The sequence below is a fragment of the Chinchilla lanigera genome, unplaced genomic scaffold (genome assembly GCF_000276665.1).
Source record: "Chinchilla lanigera isolate Chin_1 unplaced genomic scaffold, ChiLan1.0 scaffold00048, whole genome shotgun sequence".
NCBI lineage: Eukaryota > Metazoa > Chordata > Mammalia > Rodentia > Chinchillidae > Chinchilla > Chinchilla lanigera.
The window spans coordinates 3,548,301-3,572,623 of record NW_004955449.1 but is presented as its reverse complement, the minus strand read 5'-3'; the positions used below and the strand labels follow the sequence as shown (position 1 = coordinate 3,572,623).

General features: G+C 40.1%; 1 long non-coding RNA gene across 1 annotated transcript; it reads right to left on the bottom strand.

Annotated features, from left to right (window-relative positions):
• Window positions 1-2,783: 2,783 nt before the first annotated feature.
• Window positions 2,784-24,323, bottom strand: LOC106149560. Its single transcript, XR_001235822.1, has 3 exons — window positions 24,031-24,323; window positions 18,931-19,243; window positions 2,784-3,052 (listed from the first exon to the last, which is right to left on the bottom strand). It is a non-coding gene; the product is annotated as an uncharacterized LOC106149560 (long non-coding RNA).

Here is a 24,323-nt window from a genome sequence, read left to right as displayed (position 1 = left end):
CATGGTGATCCTCCTGCCTCAGCCTCCTGAGTGCTGGGATCACAGGCGTGCGCCACCATGCCTGGCTTCGGAGAGTTTATATTGTTTTAAATTTAACTTTTCTGATATCTAAAGAATAATTTTATGGTTAAGAAAAAAAGAGTGAATGTTAATGAGCAACATTTTTATCAATTCTCTTGAACATTACCCAAATCAATTATCTTATTGCCCAGAAGAAGTCTACAAACTTTCCAGACTGAAAATCCTTTGGACTGGTACCTTACAAACCAAATTTGAGAACAATTGATTGTTTTCAATTCCTTCAAAGAAAGGTAAATATTTACTACATCTGATACTTTGCCTGTAGTCAACTAAGTTATTTTTTTTTTTTAAAGACAAGGTCTTTTTGAGCACTTTATTTTCTCCGAAGTGCTTTGAAAAGTATTCTGTTTTCCAATGTTCTTCATAATGCTCCATCTGTTCTGGGCTTTCGGAAGATTAAAAAAAATCTCCTCAAAAAATTCAGTGGAAAAAGGTAAAGGCTTTACTGCCAGTAGATTTTTGTTTCTCTTCTTTCTGGGCAAGAGCCAGTGTGTGTTTAAAAATAGACCTGAGAAATATCTACAGCTTGAGATTCATTCAACTCTCTAATATTTGCTCTAGAATAAAAAGGAGAGTTGATATATCTGAACTAAAATGACCCCCTTAGTTCATACCTTTACATCACAGATCAAATACTCCACTATCACCACTTCCTAGTGGAGTAAATGCCATTATATTAATCACACATTCATTCTCATTTTTAATTTGTCCTGACAAAGAGAAGGTGACAATTTAGGTCATTTCCAGTGTCCTGTGTTAAGGGATGTCCTGTGTTAAGGACCCATCAATGAATGTTACTTATTTTTTATTACCAATAATAGTTTCTGTGATCCTAAATCATGTAAAAATATTGAAGCTACAAAAAAGTCACTTATTTTTAGAGTTTTCTTTGAATAAAAAACTTAACATCATTATTATTATTATTTTGAGGTTTTGAGACAAGATCTCCCTATGTAGTTCAGGCTAGCTTTGAAGTCACAGTGTATCCCAGGCTGGCCTCAAATTCATGATGATCTTCCTGCCTCAGCCTCCCAAGTGCTGGGATTACAGGTGTGCACCAGCACACCCAGATAAAATTAACTTTTTTTTTTTTCCAGACAGGGTCTCACTATGGAGTTCACACTGGCCTTAAACACTATGTAGCCCAGGCTGGCCTTGAACTTGAACTCACAGTGATCCTCTGGCCTCAGCCTCCCAAGTGCTAGGATTACATTTATCTCTAGCCTGATGGATGAAAGTAGCAACTAATACTACCATTTTATAGCTAGGAAGAGTGAGACCCAGAGAAGCCTGAAATGGAAGTTTGGAGCCCAACACTGCCTATGATCAACATAATGAAGCCAGTGACCACTTAGCTTTGTAGTCTTCTTTTGCAGCCTATATCTCGACCTCTTTCTGAGCTCACTGGCTACTACCTAAAGCCCGAGCCTCTGGCCATTAATTTTTTTTGTTTTTGTTTTTGTTTATATTTTTATTTTGTTTTTGTTTTTGGAGATGGGGTCTCACTATGTAGCCCAGGCTGGCCTTGCACTCACAGCAATCCTCCTGCCTCAGCCTCCCAAGTGCTGGGATTATAGGCATGTACCACCATTCTTGGCCCTTGACGCTTAATTTTGAGGATGGATATTATTTTTTTTCATTACTGGGGACTGAACCAGAACCTCACGTTAGGTAGGTAGGTGCTCTATCACTAAGCTACATCCCAGGCACAACTGATATTATTCTTATTGACCTGATCACTGATGTGCTTTCTGACTTTGGCCATTTCCCTATCCCATTCAGCTCACCAGGGATCTGCTTTGCTTCGACCCTCATACCAGGCAATGTGATAAGCAGTACGGTCTTCAAATGTGCACATCTAGTGATATGAGGCACCCTAGCACTTAGAATCACAGAACCAAGACACATTAGTGCTGAAATAACTATGAAATAATTCAGTACAACTCTAATAACATTCAGATGAAGACACTGGTCCCAAGAGATTTAATATTTTGTCAAAGTCACAGAGTGAGTTTATAGCAAAGTTATGACTAAAATTCTACTCTTACGCTTTAAAAAAAAAAAATCGTGTGTTTCAAGTTTCTATTACTACTATGAATTAATTCTCAAATGTAAGTTCATGCATTTGTTTATGGAGTCCACGTCTTTATTGAACATATATTATGTTTTATGTGCTAGATACATAAAACAGATTTAATCTGCCCTCCCAGAGCTTATATTCTAGCAGCAAAATAGATTGTCTTTAATGTTTTTTTAAATTATTACCTTCTTATTCTCTTTAATGGTTTGATCAGTCTTCCAGTCTGGCATCTGGTAATCTGAGCAACTTCACTGAAGATACCAATAAGTAATATAACAACCATTGTTAATCCCTACCACTTGGTTTAAAACCCTGTATCATTGTTAATGTCCTTGCTTTGTTTTGTTTGTATTTTGCTATTGTTCTTTTTTCTTTTTACTATTCTCCTTAAAATTAAAAAAAAAAGGTATTATCACTGTGGAAAACAATATGTCAGTTAAACACAAGACTACTTGAAACTGCACTGCTGGTAAATACTCTCAAGAGCTGGAAACAGAGACTTGAGTAGATATTTGAACAGTGTAGAAGTTAGCTCAGCTGCTGTCACAAAATACCACAGTTTGGGTGATTTAAACATCATTCATTTGCTTACAGTTCTGGAGGCCAGAAGTTCCTGGTCAAAGTGATGTTGGCATTGGTTTCCTACTGAAGACTGTCTTCCTGGAGTGTTGACGGCCACCTCCTCAGCAGCGGATCCCAGTGATCACTGGCTTTTCCCTGGGTGTGTGAAGCCGAGAGGGTGGCCCTGAGCCTCTTCCCTTCTCCGCAGAGATGCAAGTGCTGTCAGATGAGCATCTCACCCTTGTGACCGCGTGTGAGCGTGGTCCCCTCCCTCAAGTCTCTGTCTCCAAATACAGTCACTCTGGGTGCCAGGGCTTCCACATAGAAATTCTGGGGAGACACAAATCCCAGAAAATCTATCTTGTCAATTTTTCTATAAATTTAAAACTGTCCTAAAAAAGAAAATATATTAATAAAAACCTTTTAGATACCCAAATCAAACTTTCAGAAATGAAAACACCATGTCTGAGATGAAAATACGCCCATGGGAATAGTGACAAATTAAACAAGGCAGGAAGATTAGTGGTTTTGAAGACCCAGCAATAGAAAATATCCAAACAGGGGGAAAATGGACTGGAAAAAATGAACAGAGCTTCAATAAGCACTGGAATCACTGCAAGCCCTGAACTACATACACACAAACAGTTTGATTACAAAGCAATATATTACTACTTCATCTTAGCTTTTCTGTTTGTTTGTTTGTTTTGAGACAGGGTCTTACTATTTTTTCAGGCTGGTCTTCAACTCACTGTGTAGCCTGTGCTGGCCTCACACTGGCGCCCATCCCCGCCTAACCTCCTAACTGCTGGGACCGCAGGTGTGCGCCACCACACCAGGCTTCAGCTTATCTTTTCACCATTTGTGAGCTTAGCATGGGTTTACATGTCTTTGGGTATAGGACTCCTCTTCTATTGTCTGGGAAGATGGGAGGCCCAGAGTCCTCTTTTTCCTGACTTCAGACAAACATATTTAAAATGAACCTAGTCTTAGCTTCCGACTCTCCTTTTTTGGAAAAGTTAGAAAGAGTGTGAGGTAGAAATATCTCCTTAAAAGTCAGACTTTTAATTGGAGGCAGCAAACATGGGCATAGTTATCTCAATTGGCGCTTCCTTTACCACCTCATGGTAGAAAGACACCAGATGAAACTGAATCGGTAGGCTGTGTTAAAGGTAAGACAAAGGTGAAATCACCCAGATAGTCCTTCTTCCCACATATGCCCTTCTTGGCAGTATCACATTAGGTCACTTTTTCATAGACTCTTTTGTGTTTTTTACAAGAACACGGGCCTTGCTTCCCGAGGCAGACTCCTTGGTGCCAGGAAGCCCGCTCCCGCCTGGCTGAAAGTACAGCAACTGGAGTGTGGCAAGCTGAAAAAGGAGAAAAAGTGCTTTATATTCACCCAAACAGAAACGCGTTAAAGTGACTGTTTCAGAGCCAGGCGTGGTGGCGCACGCCTGTAATCCCAGCACTCCGGAGGCTGAGGCAGGAGGATCGTTGCGAGCTCGAGGCCACTCTGGGCTGAAAAGTGAGCTCAAGGTCAGCCTGAACTACTTAGCGAGACCCTGTCTCACAAAGACAAAAAAAAAAGTGACGGTTTGTTGGAAAGAGGCCTGTGAGCAGGAGAAGGGCCAGGCGGTCTCGAGTTGCCATTTGGAATAGAACAGGAAAATGTACACAACATTTTGTGTCATAAAATAACAGGTGACAAGACTGTAGAATGTGGAAAGTAAAATACCAAGCTGAGTGGTGTGATTTTGGGTTAATTTATTTATTTTCTGTTTCGTTCATTGTTATGTTGTATTTTCTTCATGAGATCCACGTTTTATTTATAAAACTAAGGGAAAGTATGCAAGTTATAGCTTAACTGAATGAGATTCTGGACTCTCCTTAGGAAAGCAGACACTCCGGAGACTTCTCACCATCGTCACCTGTCTTGGGTGACTGCGGGGCCGCTGGGGAATGTGATCAGTCCCTTTGGTACACCAGCTGCTCCTCAAACAGCCCAGCGAGTTCCTGAAAGTGCCAGGCTCAAGACTCCTCAAGAAACCAACACAGAAGTCTCAGGAACACTGGAAACAACCTAATGGTACAACTTTATGGGTTTTTAAAGTAAGTTACGACATCTCCGGATAATTGGAATATTTGCACCCATTAAAATCTACGGCTTGTAAGACTATTTAATAAGATGGGAAATGCTCAAATTGTAACATTAAATTTTAAAAGTCATAGACAGTGTTATGCTATTTGAAAAGAGAGTTATATGCGCAATTTAATTTCCAAAAGAAAATAGACCTAATATTAATAAACATTATCACTGGGTGATAAAAATACAAATAATTTTGACTTCTTAACTCCTTTCTTTATTTTAAAGGAATTCCTATATGACTTAGTTTTATAATTAGAACACAAAATGTTATGATTATAATTATTCCGGAGGAGGTTGGCTTATGGAACTACAGAGTGGCTCACAGCACAGGCTCTGGGCAGGCACCACACTCTGGCAGGTTGGTCGGCAAGTCACTGTCCTGCTCTGTGTCTCAGTTTCCTTACCTTAAACTTGAGATGATGTCGTTCCTACCTCACAGCGTGGCTATAACGTGGAATGAGTCATTTCATAACTAAGTGCTTGAAATAGAACCTTGCGTAAACACTCCCCAAATTAATAATGATTGTTATTATTATTGTGGGCTGAAAGCTTTAGCCTATTTATCAGTTCAGCTATTCTGTGAATATGCTTACAGACCTTCAAAGGCGGAGGAGTCTGGTAAAGTATTTATTGCAACCCCCCTAATAATTTCCCAAGGATCCGGTGTTCTGCTTGCTGAATTAGGCAATGGGGAACATATGAAAAAGCCAGACCGGGGTTGCTGTTCTCTTTCTCTCCGGCCCTAGCACTGTGGGTGTGGTTACTGGGCTATCCCTGCTCATTCAAGTAACGAAGGAGTAAAGATCTGTCTCCGAATTTTTCCTTGGTGGACTCCCAATTTAAAGTTGTATCTCATCTCTCAGGGCTGAGTCCAATCCCATGATCCAAATTTGGGTGGAGATGTTCAGTGGAAAATCTCCCCCGGCTAGGAAAGCGGGCAGGTGTGGAATTTGAACATCTGTCATCAGGCTCCACACCTTTGCATTCAACCTATGTTGTATAAGTCCCACCAAATGAAAGAAGAAAGATTGAAGAAAGCCGTTCTACCCATCAAAACCAAATGGTGGGACACAGAGCGGGTCTGTTGGTTTCCCACTTCTTACTCCTAAATCTCATCCGTATAAAACAAGACAAGATCCAGTATGGCTTCAGGACAAAGACCAGCTGCTGCCCCAGATAGATCATAGAACAAAAAGGAAATACTTTTTTTTTTTTTTTTCATAAAATAAAGAGTGAGTTATAAATAAGGCCCCAAGTGCACCATAGTGGGCTGGAAATCTGAATACTGGTGTCCTTCTTTCAGAGGAATAAAGCTTCTCAGTTGAGGCAGCTGCACTGGGTGAATGTGTGGAAGGGGCGGGGAACCTGGTGCTCTGCGAGGCCTGGGCTTTCGCCGACTCCTGCAGCACTTGCCAGTCTGGGCCTTCTGTCCCGCCCTGTCTGCCTGTCATCTGCATCCTTGTCTGGCACCGATCTCCCTCACATGTGCTCCTTCTGCTTAACGACTAGAATGCCACCACATCTGGGACGCCTGCCCCTGCCCTTTGGGGACCGTTAGCCATTCTCTCCTTCCTGGGGGCACCAGCTCTGGGCCTCTTCCTCTAGGACACTGCCCCCAACAATGTGTGCTGCTGTTCTCTGTCCTGCCACACCCCAAGTCCCTGAGGTCAAAGGGCACAGCTTTTGTTTTTAAATTTATTAATTTATTTTACTGAGGATTGAACACAGGGCCTTTACCTTGAGCTACTCCTCAAGCCCCCACCTTTTAAAAAATGTTTTAATTTTGAGTCAGAGTCTTGCTAAGTCACTAAATTGCCCAGAGTAGGCTTGAACTTGTGATCCTCCTGCCTCAGCCTCCCAGGGTGCTAGGATGACAAGAGTGTGCCACCATACCCAGCTACATTTTTTTTTTTTAAGCTAATGGAAAATAAATGTGAGATAAAGTGGTAAACGGTGCCCGGTACATCATAGGTGCTAATAAATATTTTCTTATTCCTTTGGTTCTCTCATTTAGTAGACCCAGCACTGAGTATAATTCCTCAAAGTCCATGGTTATCACACAGATTTTCCTTGAATGAATAAATTAACACATTCCACATCCTGCCTTGAAGGTAGGAGTCACATTTCGATTTGACGTATGTCTCCTTGAGTATCTTCCTATTTATATCTTCTCAAATAGCTGTAGCACTCTTGTCACATGGCTGGGTACAGTAAATAACTGCATTGATTTTCTCTAGCTGGAAATGAGACTGATAGGTTAAAATTTTACCTCTGGGGCAGCTGCAGGAAACATGTGTTCCACCATCTGTTTTGTTTTGAGGAGAGTAAGATTGCCAAGGGTCCTAGGGACAGAGCTGTAGGTCTCTGGTAAAGCTTTCGCTTGGCCCACTTGCAGGAAGAGGACTGTTGTCTTTTTTCCTTTCTCTCTCCCTCCCTCATTCCCCCTTTCCTTCTTCCCTCCCTTCTTCTCTGTCTGCTGCCTTTCTTCTCTCTCTCATCTCAGTCTGTCTCTGTCTCCCTCTGTTTCTCTCTGTCTCTCTATCACTCTCTGTCTCTGTCTGTCTGTCTCTCTCTCTCCTTCTCCTCCCATCCAATATTTGACTGTAGATGAATAAGCCCTGCAAAAGTGAGAACACTGGTGAAATCCAAGCTTTTACTGTATGGTCCAGAGTAAGACCTGGAAAGTCTCATTTATTTACATTTGCCCAGAGTTAGCCTAGTACATAGTCAGTATATGCATAGCAGATATTCAGATTGTATTTCTTTCATAAGTGAAGTTGCTTTTAGAAGATACAGGAAAAAAAAATGTAGCTGGGTGTGGTAGTGCACACCTGTAATCCCAACACTTTGGAGGATGAGGCAGGAGGATCACTCTGAGTTCGAGGTCAGCCTAGGCTACAAAGTGAGTTCAAGGCCAGCCTGAATTGCATAGTGAAACCCTTTTTCCAAAAAAAAAAAAAAAAAAAAAGAGATGTATGAAATTGATAGTATAATTTTGTGACAGATGTGGTGTTAAAGCCATACAGTACAGAGAAGGGATGAAAAATTATTCACTTGTCCAGAGTCCACAATTGAAAAAGTGTTTGTCACTGGTTATATAGCATTGAGTTCCTGGCATATAATAGATGCTTTAAATACCATTTTGTCTAATCTTGATAGCAAACTTGAAATCCTATTATAATAGCCACAGGCTGGGGATGTAGCTCAGTGGTACAAGTGCTTGCTTAGCAAGTGCAAGGTCCTGAGTTCAATTCCCAGTAAAAAAAAAAATCACACTATAATAGCCACATTACAGGTAGAAAAAAAAGCAAACTTGAGGGGCTAAATGATTTGTCCAAGTCCACAGACTAACTGGTACTGGACCCCATGAAACACGAGCAGCACAAGGAGAGTATCTCTGGCAGCAACAATAATGCCCTGCAGTTAGAAGATGCTAAACAAATATTTATTAAAAATGAAGCAGAAGGGCTGGGGAAGTAGCTCAGTGGTGGAGTGCTTGCCAAGCATGCCTAGGGCCCTGAGTTCAGTCCCCAGTGCCACCAAACAAACAGACAAACAACGAACCAGAACTGGCTGACTCCAGAGCCTTTGCTCTTTCCACAACATCACCTGCTACTCTAAAAGTCTTTCACTTATTTATTGTTGGGTTTTCTGAGACAGAGTCTCGCTATGTACTGCAGGCTGGCCCTTAACTCACTATGTAACCCAAGCTGGCCTTGAATTTGCAGTGATCCTCCTGCTTCTACCTCCTGAGTGCTGGATGATAGGTGTGTGCCACTGTGCCCAGTTTAAAACAGTCTTTTAAAGGAGCAAAGATAGTGCACCTTTCTGCTCCCATGAAGAACTGTGGTCCAGCGGGATGTGGTTCATTTGTCTATAACTAACAAGAGTAGCTGGGCCAAGACTAGAACTCAAGATTCTAGAGACCTGAGAGTATTTTCTTTTGACCATGAGGCAGAGATAAGCTGTGGCCTACCTCCTTTCCCCCAAGGAAACTGGGGCACTGGAGAGAAACAGTTAAGAAAGAATGATGTCCAAGATGTCCCACCTACAAACTAACAGCAGCCAACTTGATGCTGGAGGAACTTATGACCACAGCACTGGGCGGGGACACTTCAGAGTAACTTTCTTATTCACGACACGGGAGTGTGATGCTGAGACTGGGCTACTTCTGAGAGGAGGCAGCTGCAACCTGATAAGAGCTAATCATCACACAATTGTATTTCTTCTAGTAATGCCACTTAAAAACAGTCACTAGTTGTTATGGCTTGTGTCTAGATGTCCCCACAAAACCTCATGTGGTCATAGGTGGGACTTTTCAGAGGTCGCTGAGTCTAGGGTGTGTGATGCTGGGATCAAAGGTGTGTGATTACTAGCCCAGTCCACTGATTGGTTTGGCATGGTTCTGGGTGTGGGTAACAGGAAGGCTCACCCGGGACGTGAGTGCTACCGGCACTAAGGGCATGCATTCCGGACAGCACACAAGGAACAGAAAGAGGACTGCTGTCATCTCTTGCCACCTTGCTACTTTGCTGCTTGCTGCTCTGCTGCCTTTTGCCTTCTGCCTTCCATGAACTGCTTCTCCTCTGTGATGCCCCTTGACTATGCCACCTTACCTCGGAGCAAGCTAACCATGAACTGAAACCTACAAACTGTGAGCCAAAACAAACCTTTCCTCCTTTAACTTTGGGTGTCAGATTTTGTGTCTCAGCAATGAGGAAAGTAACTAAGATACCAGTGTTGAACTTTTTCTTTTGAGGAGGGATCTTACCACTGCCCAGGCCTGACTGGAACTCATCATTCTCCTGTCTTGGCCTTTTTGTAGCAGGAGAACAGGTGTGCATACCACATCTAGCCTGGCCTTGAGCTTTGTAAGGAAGAAATATGTGTTCTATTAAACATCTTAGGGATACCCAGATATCTTATAAATTTTTTGCCAAATAGACATTTTCCTTCCCTTTTTTCATTTTATTTTTAAAATCAAAGAGAATGGCTGTCCATAGCTCATTGTTACTGTAAATTAATAGCTATGGTAACTCACATATCTATTTGGTAAGTATTGAACTGAGTGTGTGCCTATGCTAGGAATAGTTTTATACATATATATATATATGAATAAATAAAAGTTTGCAATATTGCAGAGAGCACTAGGGAGACCATGCAAAAATGACCAAACCTATCCCAAGCCCAAAAATAGCTTTACTGTTGGAAATAACGTGCAATGAAATCATTATAGCTACACAGGCCAAGGTTCTAGACCATCTCAGATATCATTCTTTCATTGCTTTCAAGCTCTGTATCCTTCCTTTTTCTTTTCCCATTTTTTTTTTTTTTTCAGTACTGGGAACTGAACATAGGGTGTGCGCAGTGAGTTACAGGCCTCTCCCATTTTTAAATTTTAAGAGCGGGTTTTGCTAAGTCACTAAGTTGCCCAGGGGGGCTCAAACTTGAGATCTTCCTGCCTCAGCAGAGTCCCACATTATAGGCCTGTGCCACCAGGCCCCTCACCCGTTTTCCTTTCATTATATCTGGGTATTTTGTGTATTAATCTTTCCAAAGTGGTCAAGATCTGAGTGAAGATGAAGCAGAGTCAGCTCTTGTCACACCTAGCTTTGCTCCCCACTTGTGAGTTTCTGGCAATAGCTTGCAGAAAAGCTATCAAACCACTCCTGATCTGGAAAGAAGTCATGGACCTCATCTGCAGGCCACTGGCTGACAAAACCACAACAAAGAAGACTAAGTGTGGCTGTAGCTGCCATACAGATATGCCCTTTCCAGTGGACACCTGTGTCTAGGCTTCCCCGGATGCTTACCCTGTGTCTGGGGTGTGCATTAGGAACACTCACTCTGGACATCACCATGCAGTGGAGCTGTTTCCCTTGGCTATTGTTCCTCTCCTCATCTCCTCACTTAGTAACTCTGCATTGCAAGGTGGAATGATCGGCAAGGTAAGAAAGAAATCAAACCTGGACACCAGGCACGGCTCCTCTCATTAAAAAGGATCTGCAATTGTGTCTTGCCCTTCTCTCTCCTCCTTGGTGCACTTTTGCTTTCCCCTAATTTTTCCATTTTATACATCCTGGATTGTTTTCTAAATATAGACATTCTCCAACCTCAGTGGAAAGACCATCTATTGAAATCAGAGTGATAGCAAGTAAAGTGCCCAGCAGGCAACTCACAAAACAAACAGAGGGTACACTCAGCACTTTTTCTTCTGCTGCACAAAAGAACCCAAATAAGGCTCCTGGAAACATGGATTGAGTAATCAAATCCTTTTCCTGGATGTATAACAGCACAGCTTTGGGAGATAACTAATTCAGCTCATGTAACTGTACGCTCGTCTAGAAGAGAGAAAGGAAGCACAAAAAGAAAGAAAAAGAGAGCAGGCCAAACTTGTAACCATTGCCCTCCTTCTGCACCTGCCATAACTTGCAAGCAGAATATTGTGTCCCAGCTGGCCACTTGTCCTGAATTCTGAGACCCCAAGGCGCCCATTGCCCTTGGAATTAAAGAATTACAAATGGAATTTTTGCACCTGCAAATTAAAAAAAAAAAGACAGTGAGAAAACTTGGAAGAGATCCTTTGAAACATTTCTGTCACCCTTGTCAGGTTGCGTTTACTGCCCCTGGTGAATGCTAACCAGACATATGAAGAAGGACTCTTGAGAACCATTTTGCTTTCTTGCTAAAATTAATTTTGGTTCCTACAGATTACCATAGACATGTACTGGCTGCAGGTGTGCCAAAGCCAGCATTAGGAAGAAATCCAGCAAATTTTGCAGAGATGGTTAATGACTCCTGCAAAATTAATTTAAATTGAAATAGGGTAAGAACATATGGAAAGAATCAATCATTCCCCATTTTGAGTGAATATTATTTTAGCATGCATAGATTTTTTTATATAATTTTCTTCCTTTCCCTTAAGGGTTGGGATGTATTCACACACTAAGTCTTTTTGCAAAAGGGAAGATTTTTTTTTTCCCCAGAAAAGGGAGAAATGTGTCTCATAAATCTTTTTCCTTGTCTAATGCTGAAATGGACATCTGGGGCTCCAAGGATACCGATAAAAGCCCTCCCAGAAAACAAAACTCTGCTCTTGGGATAATTATGCTTTCCTAGTGTTTGGACACTGGCTTTGGCTTCCATTTAGAATCAGATCTGGGTTCACTTATTATGCATGGCCACATTCACTGGACGGTTTATTGAATTTAAATGTGAAATGAGAAGAAAGCTCAGAAGCAATGGCAGTAGAATGGAATTATAAAAGCACTTTTCAAGTCTTTGGAAGGGAATGGCTACAGTAACAAAAATCCCACATCCACATGTTCACACCACCACACTCCCGTTCCATGGACAAGGTCACCTCCCATGCTCAGCTCTACTTTCTCTCCATAGGAATAAAACAACAGGGATACCCATTTAAAGAGATGGGTTCCCTGGGCCTGAGGTACACTCATGTAGTTTCTTTTTCTCTGTGACATCCTTCTAATAATATCCTTAGTTTATTTACAGAAGTTATTTATATCTTGTTCTAGAAAATGTTTAAGGTAACGTTCTATCTGTTGGAGAATATTATTAGCATAAGTTGTCTTCACTTCAATCAGAGGTTTACTGAGAATTAGTATTTATTCATTCTGTATTTGACAAATATAAATTAAACTTTTGCTCCATAGTAGGTGTTATTTTAGGTCAGGAGCAAAAGACATACAAAGAAGAACAAAGACTACTCCCCTTATTTTGGGGGATCATACAATGCAAGAATGAAACTGACACATACACCTCTATGTAAATATAACAAAATTGTCCATGCAAAAATGACACACTATTTTTTTCTCCTTCTTTTTTCATTTTGGATTTATTTTCACATGTGTTTTTTTGGATATCTATTATATGCCAGGCTTTATAAAAATTGGGGATATAAATTTGGCTAAAAAAATTCAAAGAAGAATTTTAAAATAACATTCCATAATCCTAGAGACAGAAGGAAACAAATCAGAAGATCTCCATTTGTAGCATTTGTGCCAGGGGAGGTGGAGCAGAGACTTGAGGGGAAAAAGCCATTCCTCTGTGGCTTGGGAAGAAATTCTAAATTCTGTGGAGAGTAGAGGAATAGGGAGTCATGAGGAGCTAATGACCGTCTACTTTAGCTTTCCTTAGGCTAATGTTACAACCAATCCCTGTTCTCCTCTTGTTCATCATTTGGGAGGCAGGGAGCTGGTGGGGAAAATTATTTCCAAATTTCAGTAGTCAAGGTTCAGGCATTAATTGTACAAAATCTACAAAAGAGATCACCTGGAATTGGCTGTACAAATAATTTTGTTTTTTTAAGAAAAGGGACACAAGGTAACTAGAAAAGTAAGTCTAAGGAAAGAGAAAGCCGAAGGAGAGCAAGGTACAGACAAAATGAGACAACAACAGCCGGAAAGATAACATTCTTCTGGTCTTGCTGACTAGAACCCTGAGCAAGTCCTTAGCTAGTTGGTATCGTCATGGCTTTACATGCTCCACCTGCCTTGCTAGTCAGTGGTGGGCTAGAGCTATCTTCTAGTCCCCACTGCCTCCAAGCCTCAGCATGCTGTCTGGCCCAGAGCTGGCCTTCAGTAAGCGTTCCTTGAATAGATTTTTCAAAAAGGCAATCAAGTGAAGGCGAAATAAGGTGAATAGAAATGTTATGTACATGTGTTCTGTACACATGAGGCTTTAGCTACATCCCATACCTCTTGGAACATCGCATCTGAATTGTTTTCACTAATGTCAAAGCATTTTCTGATTTCTCTTTTGATTTCTTTGACCTCTTGGTTAGTTAGAAGTATGTGGTTGAAATTCCACATATTTGTGCCTCCCAGATTTTGTGCAGGAAAATGATAGCATTCACTGCCTCAATTTGAGAAGACTAAAGTGAACACTGATGGGGAGAGGATGAGAGGGCACAGAGGCGAAAGTAAGCAGAGCTTTACTGGCCACCCTGCCTATTCCTCCCACTATGGATGAAGAACGTGTCTCTGTCCACAGGTGGTCTTAGAACTGGGAAGCTATGACACATCACAGAAGCAGGATTCCAGACAGGTGATAGAGCACCCTGTTTAGGAGGTTACCATGTTGCCATTTTTTGGCTGCATGCTCTTTGGAAACGTGTTTCATTTTTCTGGGTCTCCATTTCCTCACACGGAAAATGGAGCTAAGAGAAGCATCTATTGCACAAGGGTATCGTAAGAGTAAAACTAACTCACACAAAACACAGCACCATGGAAAGTTTCTAATAAATGTGCTGCTGTACTCCCTGGGTTTGAATCCTGGCCCTCTCCTATAATAGCTATGTGACTTGGACCATGTCTCTTAACCTCCCTACATCTCACTATCCACATCTCTCAAAGGAGAGTCAGAGACCCTCATAGGTTATGGCGAGTAGCTGAACTCATATAGGTAAAGCTCTGAAAATAGTCCCCAGCCAAGCTAAGTACAGACCCAGTTCCTATGCTGTTGAAATTCAAATTCTTCTTAGCTTTGGAAAGAGATGAAACTCAACAGACAATTAAGCAAAAAGTTACAAATTGAGATGAATGCTGTGAAGTCAATAAAATTAAAACAAAGTTGAAAAAAAGCACAGTGAGAGAAAGCTAATATATTAGTTGGTCAAGGGAACCTTTCCCAAGGAAGAAACATTAGAGCTGAGAGCTAAAGGACAGAATGAAAAGGACCAAAAAAAAAATTTTTTTTTTTGCAGTACAGGGATTGAACTCAGGGCCTGGTGCATTCTAGGCAAGTGTTCTGTCACTGAGCTACACCCCTAGTCATTTACTTTATTTAATTTTTTTTTTTCTTTTTTTTTTGTTTTTCTCCGGTACCAGGATACTTTATTTAATTTTGAGAAAGGTCTTGCTAAATTGTTCAGGCCGGCTTTTAACTTATGATTCTCCTGCCTCAGCCTCCTGAGTAGCTGGAATTACAAGCATGCACCACTATGCCCAGCATGCAGGAACCATTTAATCTCAACCTTGTCAAGGACTGAAGAAAAAGCCTTCATGGCCAGGAGCACATTTCAAATCAAATTCCTAACAATACTGGCCATGGAAGAAATTCTTAACATGAATATGACATGTTGACATAGACATGATATAAACTGATATAATGTGATATGAGCACTGGGGCCAAATATAGCTGCTTGAACCTTGCTGGGCATTAAATTAAATAAGCTGGCACACATGCTATAGTCAATACTAGTATGTACAACTTTAGGTACGTGGACCCTTGCAGACCTAATTTTTCTAAATAGTTAATCAGATCTAAACCTTCCTATTTAATGACATATTTAAGATACTAAAAGTACAGAAGAAGCAGAAAGAACTATTATTTTTAGGCTTGCACCAAGTCAAATTTAGCTGGCAACACTAATTGATGTGTGATTTGTTTCTATGTGTCAAATATCTTGATACATAACACATGGAGGTGTGCATGTTGTGCTGTAGTAGTGTTTTGTTTTATTTATTTATTTATTTATTTATTTATTTATTTATTTATTTATTTAGACTAGGGTCTCACTATGTAGTCCAGGCTGACCTTGAACTCACTGTGTAGCCTAGGCTGGCATTGAACTTGTGGTGATTCTCCTGCCTCAGTCTCCCAAGTGCTGGGATTACAGGTGTGCACCACCATGACCGGTTTCTAGCAGTGTTTTAAATAGTTAGAAATATACATATTAAAACACGGGAGGAAATGTCTGTAAAATCCCTAACATAATGTCACTAAACTTCAGTGTCACAGAAGTTTGCAAAGCAGCTCTGTAGAAAGATCCCAGGAGAGAAAGAATGAACTTACTACTGTTCTCCATTCTCTTCCAATTGACTGGTTTCATTTCATTCATTCAGTTAACTAATGTTTTGAGCCTTGTCCCCTTACGCTTTGCTATCTGTCCTTCTGTCATCTATTCTGTGCCCTTTCTGGCACTGGTTCATGCCCTGGAAGGTGGGAGGTGACTCCTAAGGACGACACCAGTCAGGACCAATTTGCCGTCTGCCAAGGCAGGGGAGCAAGGCAGGAGATCAAGGGCAGACTGTCTCATCACTCAGGATGCGAGGTTTGGCAGTGCGTGGACTAGCAGACCAAGGGCCCCTGCGGGGTGACACGCTAATGCACCTTCAGCAGTGTCCACCAACACTCAGAACGCCATTTCCTCCCCTTCCTTCTAGGCTTAGGTGGTAATGGCTCTGCTCTTTTGCAAGTCTTGATGCTTCTTCAGCCTTTGTGGATTCCCTTAAGCTTGCCCACACTTCTGTGACTTGTCCCTTCATTCACAGCTCTTCAAGATCCAAACTGAGTGTGCTTTTTTCTTCCAGCTAAGACACTGACTTAAACAAGTTTCTACTATGTTCTAGACCAGTGCTATCCAATAAAATATAACAGGAAGCACAAATGCAATTATAAACTTTCTTGTAGTCATGTAAAAGAAAAAACAGACAATGAACTTTAATAAATTTTATTTAATTGTATATATCCAAAATACTATTTTAATGTGTAATCATAAAATTTACTAATATTTTGTATTTTCTTATTCATGTGACATTGTCAAACTCTAATATGTATCTTACTCTTGCAACATATGTGTAACATATCAAATTCAATTAGTCACATTTCAAGTGCTCAGAAGCCACATGTAGCTGGTGGCTACCATACTGCACAGAGCAATTTTAGGTACTCTGTTAGGGCTGGAAGATATAGACAACACTTGGAGCCGAAGACTAATTTTGTCATCAAGGTGCATAAATGTAGGTCTGCCAGACCCATGTTTATTCTTTAAAATATTTCTATTGATGAATTATTAATTTTATTTTATGAGTGTTATTATATTAAACAATGAGTACTTAACAAGAAAAAGTCACAAAAATAAAGTAGTGAGTTTTTAATATTTATTGTTTATAAAAAATCTTCACATGTAATCCCAGAACTTGGGAGGCTGAGGCAGGAGGATTGCTGCAAGTTTGAAGCCAACATGGGCTATAAAGTAAGTTCAAGACCAGTCTGAACTGCATAGTGAAGCGTTGTCTCAAAAAAACAAAAAAAAATTTTAAAAAGCATCAAAATTTTCAACATTGGCTGGTTTTTGGTGTATAACTTCTGAAAAAGAACATCAGAAATAGATTCCTATATGAACTACATGAAAATACCAATAGCACTCTACAAAAAAACTAATCTTTACTTCAATTAACACAACTAAGGCAGTCTGCACACACCACAACAGCACATTCCATATTCAAACATCGCTTACACTGATGGCGCATCTTTTGCTTTCCTGGCCTTTTTGTAGGACATACTTGACATCTCAGTGGTCTTGCTGTTTTGTCAGGAGGTTCTTATTATATTATACAGTGTGTAGTTAACAGGAATATAAAATATCAATAACATAGCTGAGTGTGGCGGTTCACACCTGTAATTCTAGCACTCAGGAGGCTGAGGCAGAAGGATTGCTTTGAGTTTGAGACCAGCCTTGGCTACAAAGTGAGTTCAAAGTGCATAATGAAACCCTGTCTCAAAAAAAGACAAAAAATTTAAATTCTTAATATGTATTGTGCATTTAGAAGAGACATCAACTTTTGCACATCAGCTGTGTACTTGCCTACAAAACCAAAAAGATAGCATCAGAAATAAATTCCTATGTGAACTACAAGGAAAATATCAATAGGACACTACCACAAAAGGAAGCTTTGCTTCAGCAGTCACACCCAAAGCAGTCTTCACACATGACAACTATATGCTCCATGCACACATCTCACTTACACTGACAGCACATGTGCTTAGCTTTCCTTTCCTGTGTGGCAGTCTTGTCACCTCTCTTCTCTCTTGTTTTGTCAGGAGCTTCCTACTATATTGTACAACATGCACTTAGCAGGGAATTAAAATGTCAATAAAATACAATATCAAATATGTAATGAATGCTTAGAATAGACAACATTTTCATACCAGCTGTTTACTTGTTTACAAAACCTAAGAGATAACATCAAAAATAAAAACCTGTGTAAACTACAGCGTAAACACAAACAAAAGTCTACCACAGAAATAAGCTTTGCTTCAACTGTCATACCCAAGGCAGTCTTCACACATGACAACTGCATTTCTCTACACAAGTATTGCTTGCACTGATAGCACATATGTTTTGTCTTCCTGTACTTTCTTGTAGGGCACAGGTGACATCTTTTTTGCTTTTCTGTTGTCATAGAAGGTCTTTGCGATGCTGCACCTGCCTGTTCACCTGTCAGCTCACCAGTGTGCTCCACAATTTTTTTGTGTAGTTCCCTGGGCAGAAACATTTTGTTTTTCCTCTGCTGTAATGATCTCTTATGAGCTCCAGTCCCAATCCTCTAAGAAAATTTCTCTGTGATATTTTGCACTTGTTATTTTCTTTGTAAACTATCAAACTATGTTACACATTTCATTTATAATTTCTGTTTTGTTCCTTTGCACAATTCCTGCACTGATCAACTTGGCTCTGTGAGCAAATGTTACACCAATTGGAAAATGATGAACCAATTGTTGAATGTCATGATTAGTTTGGGAGATAGAAGCAACAAGTCTGTTCACAACATCATTTGGTTTATTACTATACAAATAAGGACCTAATGACTGAGTTCCAGGATAAATCTAAGCTGAAAGAATATAAGTCTTTGTGTCTACAAGGGCATAAGTTTTCATGCCATATTTTGACCCATCACTTTTCTATAAGTCTTTTGCATTCCTGTGATCACCATGAGAAATCCGTGCTAAGTAGAGCAAACCTATGAATGCTTCCAGTTCAGCTAGTGGGGTGTCATAATAAATACATTTTTGAATATAGCTATTGGTAGATACAGAATGTTTTACTTGCATTTCAGCCTTTGAGTACTTCACAGCACTTGAAGCATTTCATCTGTTACAGTGTCTAACACTGAATGGCAGTGCTGGCATTTTGTTCAATAAGTTTCACCCCTGCCAAGACCTTTAGTATATTTTTGGACCAAGTTCTAACACTGAATTGTTCCATTTGGTTGCATGGCCATTTCACAACATTTTGACCAGTCAGATATGTACTTACCTTGCTGTTTTATTCATCATCTGAAACAAGGAGGTCTGCATTCTCTGTGTTTCTATCAGTTGATTCTTGATCCATTTCACTGTCACAGGAACTTTGGCTCCTATGGCCAACATCAAAGTCATCATCACTGTTGTCATCATCATTGCCGTTGTCATCATTATACACCCACACCACTCTTCTGTTATGAAAGCAGGTAGTTTACCTTCACGGATCACCATCATCCATGCATGAGTAATATGATGGTTCACTTTTGATCTCCTCCAAAACTGCAAATCTGGTTTTTCATGTGCCATTGTGTTGAATTGGGCTACTTCTACCAGAAAAATCAAAAGAAAACTTTTTTAAAAAACAAATCCTGGAGTGGTGCAGGTCTAATGGACCCTCTGTGATGCTCAAGTAAACATACACAAAACCAGTTGGAGCATAAAGGTGGGTCCAAATCCTATTTTGACACTTTTGCACATGTACACATTCCTAGCTGTGCATCATACCAAGTGTGTAAACACATGGATTGCTTCCTGTGTCCCTCAGAGAAAGGTACTGAGATACACAGCCAGTTACTATTACACTAAAGTACAAATTTATGGTAGAAAAGTAAGGGATGGGCCCACTGAACCCAGTCTTATGTTTTAACGTAAAGATAACATTCACAGTATCATGCATTTGGTGGTCCAGTGGGAAAGGTGAACAAGTAAAGCATTACAAAACAGTACAGCGAAGGCCAAATTAGTGCTTTGCACAAGATGCTATGGGAATGGAGCTCTTTCCATCAGTGGATTGGAGATGTTAATGGTAACATCTGAGTGGTAATATCTGAGTGAATCCTAAATGCCAAACGATTCTACCAAGAAAACAAGAGTGTGGAGGGGCAATGCATGAAGATAGATCCCTCAGCTTTCCATCTTCCCTAGCTATGTGAGCAGCTGTATCAGCTCTTTTTTGAGTACAGACTGGTACCTACCCACCAAGGGAACACTTGACTCTGCCTATTATTCTGGCCTAGGAGTAGATGGACCTCTGCAATCTCAGCACAGCCTCTGTGAGGAGAAGTCTTTGAAGGAAACTTAACTAGGAAACAAGAAAGAAGATGGTGGTGAGATACATTTCTGTGGGAGAATGCCTATCAACAGATATGCGGAAAGAACCTGGGTATGTTTTCCTGAGGTGACATAACTCTGGCCACTGATTGGCTGAGTTGGCTTAGGTTCCTGGGCACGAAGCCCAGCATTATTTTTCTCATCTTGTCTCTTTTCTTTGTTATTCATAAGCACTGTCACTGGCCAGGCATTAAAGCCTATTGTTCCTACATCTGGCAACATTATTATTGCTCATCATTTCCCCCTGTGTATGATCCTCATTTTTCTAGCGGTCCTGAGAACTTGAGGACCAACATCAATATCCCCATGGTCTGTATCTTCCATTTGAAAATCCTCCCGCTGATTCTCTCTGCTTTGAAGGGAGGATACACTTACATGGCCCCCACAAAAGGAATCATCACATTTCCCTATCTCAACTTATCTTCTTAGCTTACTTCATTATATATTTTTGGAAGACATGCCTGATTCTTTTGAAAACTCCACATGTCAATTTCCTAACATGAAAGTACTGCACACATAAAATAATAACAAAATAGAGTTGACCACCTTCTGAGCCTAGGGATGCACGTAAGGAAGTAATTAGGTGTCCTGCAAATCTGTTCGGGTGACTACACAGTACTTAAGAGTTGGTGAGGATTTTTTAAGGCTACACAAGCAGTAATGGAAGAGGAAAGGAGGATAACTATTCTTAGATGCTAGAAAAGAAGTATGCACTTAATTCAGACAAACATTCTGGCGCCTTTCGGTACGAGCAGAATTCTGATTTCCAGAAGGTTGGAGAGCTGTGGCTAGCTGTTTACATCCTTTGTCTGCAGCAGTCAGATGGTATACACTATAGCCTTATTTTCCTTGTCTCCTTCTTAAATCAACCATAAATCATTTTCAATGCCGAGCTTTCCACAAAAATTCCCTGTGGTTTCTTTCAGTCTCTCACTCCAACTATCACGTTGCGATTCCCATTGGCAATAATGTCAGCATCTGTTCTCCATACCAGTACTATTTGCAAATACTTTGAGACGAAGTCCTTGATTACCACTCAAAAGTTCAACTTCTGTTTTCTCAGAGCCAAACACATACTGTATTATCCAGTTTAAATAGTTTCCAATCCTCATCTGGGCTTCGGCCTTCATCAGTTCTTCCCATTACTCATGTTATTATTTTTTATTGCTTTTAATCCTCTTCTTTCAGTTCACTCACTGTACAAATTATTAACTTTGGTCTTGAACATCGCTAGCTTTGCCATTTGGAGCTGTGCTTCATTCCCTCCCTAAAGACTCTCTCAATACAGGATACTGCGGATTCTAAGAGGTTTTTACTCTCAAAGGCAATTTACTGCTGCTACCTTTTTGTGTTTTCTCCACTTGGTCTAAAATTTGTCTAAAAAAATCAGTTACTCTTGAAGAGAAATTCCTATGGTTTACAATTTCTTTCATCTCTCTCTGACTTGAAATATCCGTGGTTTTATTTGTTTGATGTGTGTGTTTATGTGTGTGTAGCTTGGTGTATGAGGGTGTGTGTGTGTGTGTGTGTGTGTGTGTGTGTGTGTGATTTAATTTTGCCTTGTTTTGTTTATTTTTTCTAAATGACTTGGTTGAACAGTTCTTGGGTCAAACAGAGTTGGGTGTGTACCATCCTGAGCACTGTCAGCCAGTAACATTTTACAAGTTGCCCTTTTTGTACAGACATCATGGTTTTGGACTTGTGAGAAAAATATATACTCATGTGCTTACACGTGCATGACTGTATACACAGGCAAAACTAACTCTGAAATGAAAACAACACACTGAGAAAGATATTTTTCCAAACCCAGGAGACTAAAGGGGCCACGTTGTTATTTGCATGAAGAACTCTCTTAAAAGTTAATCAAAGATATTTATGCACTTTCATAAACTGTAATGAAAAGTATTAATATCCTAATGTTATTCCTAATAATTTTTAAGGTTCTATACATTAGGCAATGTTCTACATGCTTTATGTCAAGAAATTCATTTGATCCTTTTGAAACTCTACAAGTTAAGAACTATTTTTACCCCGTTTACAGATGAGAACACTGAACCACAGAGAGGTGAAGTGACTCACCCAGGGTTTCACAGCCAAAAAATGGAAAAGACACAATTTGACAATTCACATAAGATAAAATGCAGTCTCATATGGAAAAATGTTCAAGACTGCCAGGAATCAAAGAAATGCAAATTAAAACATTAAGTATCATTTCATACTACACCTTTGGGGAGGTTTAAACTGTTAGTCTCAGACATGGCAGCAACAATGTCTACCATATGTAAGCTTACATATATATATATATATATATAAAATAAATAATGGTAAAGAGACTCTTTTTAACTTAGTAACCACACTCAAAAAATGTATTCTTAAAAAGTTATTTAAAAGCGGGAGGAATATAAATAAAATTTTGCTGCTGCATTTTAGGTTATCAAATATTGAAAACAATCTAAATAGCTTCCAAGCATAGGAAAAGTGTAAGTAAACATGGCATATCAGTGAAATAGAGAACATGTAACTATTGAAACTACAATTATGAGGGATAATAGTTATATAGAAAAGTTATAATGTTAAGTCAAGTAAGCCAAATATACAATTTTACCTCTTTTATGATTGTAACTCTGAAATTATGTGTACATATGTTCAAGGACTGGATGGAACACAAGAAGGAAACTTGACATGTTAGATGGCATAATGCTATGTCTATCCCTTCCCTATTTTTAATTATCTTTATTTTTTTGTTTGTTTGGTTGGTTGGTTTTTTTTTTGGTTTTTCTCCGGTACCGGGAACCGAACTCACGACCTTGCGCTTGCCAGGCAGGCGCTTTTGCCGCTGAGTTAAATCCCCAGCCCCCAGATTTTAACTTTTTTTTTTTTTTTTTTTTTGGTACCAGGAATCAAACTCACAACCTCAGGCTTGCCAGGAAAGCACTTATGCCGCTGAGCTATATCCCCGGTTATCTTTATTTTTGTTATTTTCTATATGATGGCAAAATCAGGAGTTGGGAAAAAATAGAAGATGCTGTTTCTATTTTTTGGTAATCCATAATTTCATTGAGAATTCATAGAATCACTGACTTTTGGAGCTCAAAGAAACTATTAGATTCTTGGTGCAATGTCCTGATTTTACAGATAAATACTCTGAGGCAGAAACAGACTGACTTCCTCAAACACACATATTTAATTAGGAACCAGAACTTACATCTCCAAAAATGACTCTCAATCATTTAGGGCACATTTTCTGCAGAGGAATTAGGTTTTTAGGACCCTATCTTGAAATAGACCATGTTGATAAAAATGATTACATTCCCTTAATCCTACTTTCTTATCTGCGGTATCAACCACCGTTTTTCCCCCGCTTGAAATAAGCTTATGCCTGAACAAGAGCCTTGTCCAATTCTTGACAATATAGTATACATCATGCATATTTTTGGCATTTCAAGAAATGTCATAATATTTATGAAGAAGATGAATATTTCAATAACAATAGGAAAGCTGCTAGTCATTTTCCAGTGATGGAAACTGCAGGAATTCAATTAAGATTTGATACATTGATTAAACTGAATTTCACCTTCAAACATTTTTTAAAAAGGTTTTCTAACACCAACTGACTAAAAAAGCGATTTCAACTTCTTAAAAACTAGTTACTGGTATAGAAATGAAGAATATAAGCTGCTCTATAAATGTTTACCCAGCCTTCAGAGAGACCCTCATCTACCCAACTGTGACCACAAAAAAAAGCACGCCTTTGGGAAAAGTTCTGTGCAGCAGGTGAGGCTCTCTATTCTGAAATACTTAGATTATGACAGGTTCTGGTCGCGGTCTCTGGAAGGATGCGTGACAATGAAACAAGTGTGGGAAAAGGATAAAGAAAGTGTGGAACTTGCAGATTGGCAGAAATATCAAAATTGCTTCAGGGTGGGGGTGGGTCACGGCCACCAAGCTGATTTACAGGGAGTGTGGAAACCTTTAAGTGCTTACTACTGGAGTCCCAACACACCTGGGCAGGTGGCTTCTGCCAGCGAATCTCTCGGGTCACTGGCCAAACAGCACCAGCAGGCAAAGTGCTAGCGATGGCTGCTTCCCCCAGGGCTCTGCACTTGGTCTTCACAGCAGTAGCACTGGCTTTGGGCACGGGGCGGGAGCACGACCTTCTCACTGGGCTTGGTGAGAGGGCCTGGCCGCCACGGAGTAGAGGTTAAGAAGGCTGTTGAGATCCCCTAGGAGCTAAATGAATTGAAATAAAAGAAAAATAAGGATTAAGACACGAAGACTCTTAGGAGGAGAAATGGC